Source organism: Xyrauchen texanus, chromosome 20 (assembly GCF_025860055.1).
Source record: "Xyrauchen texanus isolate HMW12.3.18 chromosome 20, RBS_HiC_50CHRs, whole genome shotgun sequence".
NCBI classification, from domain to species: domain Eukaryota; kingdom Metazoa; phylum Chordata; class Actinopteri; order Cypriniformes; family Catostomidae; genus Xyrauchen; species Xyrauchen texanus.
In genome coordinates, this window is record NC_068295.1 from 43,551,533 (window position 1) to 43,559,174 (window position 7,642).

Genomic DNA, 7,642 nt, shown 5'->3' on the forward strand with positions numbered 1-7,642 from the left:
CCCACAGTCTCTCCCGGGGGACCCGGTCATACGCCTTCTGCAGATCCACAAAACACATGTAGACTAGATGGGCATACTCCCAGGCCCCCTATGCTAGAGGTAGAGTCGGAGGGTGATGGGGGGATCAGATTCTATTTCCCTGGGGGAGGTCACCGAGGTAGTCAAAAACTCAGCAGTGGCAAAGCCACAGGGATTGATGAGATCCGACCAGAAATGCTGAAAGCTTTGGATGTGGAGGGGGTTTCATGGATGACACGCCTCTTCAACATTGCGTGGAAGTCTGGGACAGTGCCTAATGTGTGGCAGAATGGGGTGGTGGTTCCCCTCTTCAAAAAGGGGGATCAGAGAGTGTGTGCCAGTTAATTCATTTATATAACTTAAACCGGATGAATATATTTAAACTAATATGGGTTTCAGTCAAACAGAGCACATCCAATCTATGATCTTTAATTATTTCATTAACAATTAGTGCTTTGGTAGAAAGAGATGTGTTGTAGTTTATTTACGTCTCAAGGCAGCTAGCAGACGTTCAGATTAACCAGTTTGTCTGCTTCCTGACCTGGGACCCAGTTAGTCAAATACTTTCATTATTAAGACTATGAACCAAATTACTAGAGAGGAGAGCGGCACCTTCCCTGGAGGGATGGAGTCCATCTCTCTTTAGCAGGTCAGGTTTACCCCAAAAACTCTTCCAATTGTCTATAAATCCTATTTTATTCTTCAGACACCACTCAGACCAGCCATTCTGTGACACTAATCTACTATAAACCTCGTCACCACGCGAGCAGGGAGGGGACCAGAGCATATTACAGTGTCTGTCATTGTTTTTGCAAATTCGCACACCTCTTTAACATTATCTTTAGTGATCTCTGACCGGCGAAGCCGGACATCGTTAGTGCCGACATGGATAACAATTTTAGAAAATTGACATTTAACATTAGCCATCACTTGTAAATTTGATTTGATGTCAGATGCTCTGGCCCCCGAAATGCAATTAACAATAGTGGCTGGAGTCTCTATTTCCACGTACCTTAGAATCACCAATAACAAGGGCTCTTTCAACATGATTCTCAGTGGGTGTATTACTGAGTGGGGAGAATCGACAGGAACGGGAGAGTGGTGTCTCTTTGCTGAGCGAGTATGCTGCCGAGACATCACCCAAATGCTCTGCTGCAGGGGCTCTACAGCCGCAACCAAAGTGTGTATGTTGCTCTCTGTACTACTCACATCCGAAACAGTATCTACCAGCTTCTCTTTCTCACTGACCTCTACTAGCGTTCGGATGCGAGTCTCTAACTCATTAAACTTCTCTGTCAGCCTGACTAAATCCTTACATTTATCACATATGAATCCCTCACTGCTGATGGAGGAGGCTATTGTAAACATGTGACATGCAATGCAGGAAGAAATAACATGAGCAGCAACAGGAATTCCAGTGACATCAGAATCAAGAATCCTGTTATCCAGAATAAAGAATTCTTTTCTTACAGGAACAGGAAGTGATGTACCTTCAAACATTCTGTTCATCCAAGAAAACTCTACTTGCAAGAATGCATGTGTTTGGCATATACTGGTCATCAGGCGTCTCAATATAGATTAATACAGCATATTCTTTATAACTCTGCAGCTGTTGGTTATCGCACTTCATGTGCATTGTTTTCACTCACTCGCACATGAAATAGTCATGAACCACATTTAAATGCATCTTTCTATATTTCTATACTTTTGATTTAGTTTGATTAGTGGAGGGTTGTGATGCTTTTGACACCATTAAAATTAACCATCTTATGGTGGTTCAACAAAGTTCTACCCTCAGCTTCTATGGGCGTAAACTGAATTGTAATTTTAATATCCTTAAATTGGGCAGTCATCTATTCGAGTATGACCTGTATATTTGTGGCAATTAATAAACAATATCCAATAACAGGGGTGTTATTGTTATCTAAGTGTGTTTGTTATCTAAGTGTGTTTGACACAGGCTTCGACAAAGCTTAAGTATTAAACATCATATCATTTGTCCTCTTGATCTGCATCTTATTGCACTCGTCATATTTTCCAGATAATTTTTATTTTCCTTTTTGTACGGGTAACCCGTTCTTCCTAGGGTAGCGTCAATCTATGCTCAACTTTATGAAAAAAACCCATCAAGGTTACTGTTGTAACCCCCGTTCCCTGATGGAGGGAATGAGACGTAGTGTCAATTGAAGCGACACTAGGGGTCCTTCTTGAAGGGAATTGAATGAGAAATTGGCAGAAAGAATTTGCATGTCCCTCTCCCTGACATACAATATAAAAGGAGGGAATCATGCATCTGTCTGTCAGGTTTTGCACTGAGGAGCCGAGAATAAGGTTTGGCCGTTACAGTGGCTCGGTACAGTGTCGTGGCAGGGGGGACACTAGGGGTTCCCATTCAATCATGCCATGCGCTGAACCGTGTACGTGAACTGCTGATGCAGGTGCGGCGTGGCCACCGCTGAGGATGTCATATGCCCAGGACCCTCTGGAACCTTAGCTGGACAAGGGCGGCCTCTGCGATCTTCGTGAAGACGCGAGTGGACGAGCTGAAGGGGAAGACCTGGTACTGGTACGTCGGGCCATCGGACGCGAGCCGTAGGAAGGGAGCGGCGCCCTGACCCGAGGAACCAATCGTCTAGGGGTTATGGGGGGACGGAGGGTTCCAGTCCAGCCCCACGCTCACGGCAGCCCAAGCAAGCATAGTGGACATCTGTGCGTCAGACTCAGACTGGACGAGCAGACCCGAAGGTGGCGGCTCAGTCGAATCATCAGCATCAAACACTGCTGTGACGCTCTCCGATGCAGCTGCAAAATCATCATCCAGCTTGCGGTCCAAGGGAGACATCAGATTGGTCGCGGGGCGAGCCGGTCTTGCGTTGGAGCCGGACAGAATCAAACGAGTGTGCTGGAGGGCAGGTGATTTGTGGGGATTTACCCGGTCCTCTGCACTCCCCAAATCTCCTTCATCGCCAGCCTGCTCCAATCCCATAGGAGGAGGTGCGGCACGGGGGGTGGCTGAAGTGGAGGAGGAAAGAAAGCAATGCTCACAGCCCAGATACGCGAGGCAGCTCTTATGATCCTCAGAATTGGAGAGATATAGGAACAACACAAAGGCGGAACGACATCTTAAAAAAGATGGGTCTTTAAAAAGACGTTCAACGCCAATGTGTATACTCTTGGAGGAAATATACTTTTTACAGGTCTATTTGCTCTTTAAGGACATGCTGTCGAAGCACTCAGGGGCGTGGACTGCACTGGCATGCAGATAAGGAAGAAAGAGGCGATTGGAACAGTAGTGGAACACCAGCTTGCTGAACGCACAACCACTCGGCTCCGAAGAAAAAATCTGACTAGACAGATGCACAATTCCCTCCTTTTATACCCATATGTCCGGGGGAGGGACAAGAAAATTCTGTCTGCCAATTTCTCATTGGCCTTTTCTCAAGTTCAGAGGTAACCGAAGCCTTCAAGAAGGACCCTTAGTGTCACTTAAATCGACACAACGTCGAGTGAGCAACAGAAAGGCAACAATAATTACAACATTGTTTATAATTTTTAAGTGTATTGTACCAACAATGCTCCCCTCCCTCAAAGCATATGTTAACATTGTTACTCTTTTTAAGGTTATTGCACAAACAATGTTTGCCTTATTCAGGGCTCAGACATGTCAAAATCATGCAGTGTGCATTGGCTTTTACACAGGCTTTGACAAATCTTAGATATCAAACATCACATCATTTGTCCTCTTGATCTGCAAATTATTGCATTTGTCATATTTTCCAGATAATTTATATTTAACTTTTTGCATGGGCAACCCTTTCTCCCTAGAGTAGCATCGATTTATGCTCACCTTTATGAAAATAAAACCTTAATTACAACATTGTTTATCCTTTTCAAGGTTTTTGCATAAACATAATTTGACCAATTCAGGGCTCAAATGCGTTGAAAGCTTTGGTTATCCTTTTAAAGTTTACTGGCCCTATTCATGGCCCAAAAACCTCCTAAGCATTATCTATCCTTTTCAAGCGTATTGCACAAACAATGCAGCTGTCGGTTATTGCTTGTCATGTGCATTGTTTTCACCTCCATCCATCCCTTCACCACCAGTTTAGGTCCCGTCCTGCTGTAGGGGTAAGTTCCTCTTCCCTGCCATCATTGTCTTCCGGCAGGATCTGACTCTTTGAGCTAGATGGCCTGAGTCCTGAACCGTTGGACGGTTCTTATGCCAAAGGAAAATATTATACACATTTCAATACCCTTTACAGCTTTCTTGTTACTCAAATTGGAAATTGTTTTGGTATTGCTGAACCTCTGAATTAAAAATGAAAACTAATGGTTTAGAACCACCATACTTACATTTATGAATACAAAACTTTGCCAACAAAAGCAGAACATTAATCAAATAATATTCCTTATGAAGAGACATGTCATAGCTAAAAAAAACACTAAAACATTTTCAAAACAAAGTTGAAAGCTGGGAATAATATAATCTCTAACAATCTTGCAGAAATCAATTCAAAAACAAGCCGAGTAGGGACAACACAATTACATCTCTCTACAAGAAAATAATTAGTGAGGTAGTACTTATGTATTAAATATTTATGGGTAAATTCCAAATTTTGCACCATCTCAATCCAGCGTCAGACATGCTTGCGTAGTGTCTCGGGTGCATTGCATCATAAACATAAAATGTTTAGGTCACTGTTTCAAGTTAAATATAGTTTAAAACTCAATCTTTAAACACATCTTGAGATCCCTTAGTTTGCATTTGCACTCCTTCATGTGTTTTTAATTCCCATATACAAATATTTGCTGAGAAAGCCCCTCATATAACAATAATTCAATATGAAGAAATTATAAATAATTATCTTTAAATATAAAAAGAATAATAAATATATATATATATATATATATATATATATATATATATATATATATATATATATATATAAATAAAAAAAATATTCAGATAATTAAAATGCATTACATTCTTGTGGCAGAAGGGTTAATCATTGATTAGACAATTCAAAAAGTGGCTTTAGAATACAATGTATTGTTTAAAATCATAATATTTAACATAAGCCAATCATTGGCATACAGTTCACAGCAATCCATTTCACAAGTGAATTTGTCAATCAGTTGGAGATTTATTATGAGGGCTTATTTAAGGACCCCTCAATTTACACCTGCGTCAGACATGCTTGTGTAGCGTCTCGTGTGCATTGCTTCATAAACATAAAATGTTTAGGTCACTGTGTCAATTGCGATTAAACGCGTTATTTTTTGTCAAATTAATTGCACTGAATTAACGCGTTAAATCGTCAGCCCTAATATCTATACCTCACTTTGAAAAAGAAAAAAAACTTGTACAAAGGGATTCACAACAAATAAAAAACAACAATAAAAAAATGAAGTTTGAGTAAAAGAATCAAAAGCAACCAAAAATAAAATTGTCAGATATTAAAGAGAAAGAAAATGAAAATAATAGGCTCATTTGAGATGCCAAAAGCCTCGCCTTGAAAGTAGATGAGAGTAGACATTTGCAGTCAGGGGAGGAGTAAGCTGTCAAGTCGGACAGTACACACTTCTCGTAGTGGATAATCCGCATTTTGACATTGTGTAGGGGTTTATTCATGTCAAACTGCCTAAACTCTCACTGAATGTACAAATTACTACAGACCCATAGTATGACTGATTACAGCAGCGACTAATCCCATGATTGTTTACAGCAGTTGCAGCAGCCAATCACAGCATTGACCAGTTGCCTACCCACTATTGCATTTCAGTAGTGTTTCGGCTCTTGCGGGTTGATTAGTTTATTTCATCAACAACAATGACCACATGAAGAAATGAATGAAAAATATAGCTGTCGGGGTTCAAGCATTTTAAGAACTTTCAAAGTATTAAAAAAAGGTATGTATTTGTATATGTATATGTACTTTTTAAGTTGCTGAATTTGCAAACTGGTGTTAAATATGACTGATGTCTTGTGTTCAACGATCCTGAAACAGGATAATTGTTATGGTGGTCATTTTTTTTTCTTTTTACTTTTGAACTGTTATAAAGACACAAAGCACCCAATCTCCAAAAAGGTTTTAGAAGTTTTAATATTTATTTTAGGAAGTTACCAATGTGATACTCAAAAGGCCCCTTGCTACCCTGAGTCAAATGAAAGAAACCGGAAGTGACTATGATGTTCTGGTGCCAAGATATATGATTTGTTACATGGTTGCTAGGGTAACCCCATCTGGTTACTCTGCAGTTACTAAGGTACTACTCAAAAGGCTCCTTGCTACCCTGAGTCCAATGGATGAAACCAGAAATCTCTACGATTTTCTGGTGAAAAGATGTGTTATTTGTTACATGGTTGCTAAGGTAACCCCATCTGGTTGCTTGGCAGTTACTAAGGTACTACTCAAAAGGCTCCTTGCTACCCTGAGTACAGTGAATGAAACCAGATGTCTCTACGACATTCTGATCCTGAGATACCCATATAAGCATTTTGAATGGAAGTCAGTGGGGTTTGGTTACTAGGGTACTCTAAATGGTTGCTAGGGCATGACTAACTAGTTTCCATGGTGATTCTTGAAGAATGATTGCTTAACCAAGTAAAACAAGCCAGCTGTCATTTCTCTAGGACATTCTGATCCAAAGATATCACTCTCAGCCATTTTGAATGGAAGTCAATGGGGTTTGCATGCTAGGTGATTACTAAACTGACTCAAAATATCCAGTCACCAAGTGTCTACAAAATTCTGTTCTGAAAATACCCTTCTGAGCCATTTTGAATGGAAATATATGGGGGGTGGCTGCTAGGGCCATTTCCAAGATGATACTTAAAGACTGATTGGTAGCCTGAGTGAAATGAGCCTGCCCCTATGTCTCTACTACATTCTGATTGGGAGATATGATCCCACAAAATTCATTGTCATGTCATAATAGGACACAATTGTTTTCATGGGCAAGAGCCTTGCCATAGTATGACTATGGGGCACATTTGAGCTGGTTTTAAGGCAGAAAATTACAGTATTCAGATGCAGCCATGCAGAAATGACACGAGATAGAAACAGGATAATGGAAAAATAAAAACAAAATATAATTCCAGACGTAGTGGGCTAAAGCACATTTGGTTTGATCCCCACATCCACCACCATTGTGTCCTTGAGCAAGGCACTTAACTCCAGGTTGTTCCGGGGGGATTGTCCCTGTAATAAGTGCACTGTAAGTCGCTTTGGATATAAGCGTCTACCAAATGCATAAATGTTAATGTAAATATGTAAACATATCCCTAAATCAATGTGACAGTTAATCATGTCTGGCCACTTGACAAATATGTTTTCAATATTTTTAGGATATGTAAAAATTAAGGTGATATTTGATTATCTATAATGATTTTGGAAATCACAGATTTATTTGCAAACTAGTATTATAAAAATGGGAAGACATTGTCTATATACAATGTATATGCATTCAAATACTCATTAAAGCCAGAGACTAAAAGTATTTCTTATCCTGTGGCTCTCTCTGCTGGAGAAAATATAGTATTACAGCTTTCCCGTCAGATAAAAGTCTGATCATTAAAAATGTTACCCCCCCATTGCACCTAATCATATATTGCATGTGCTCA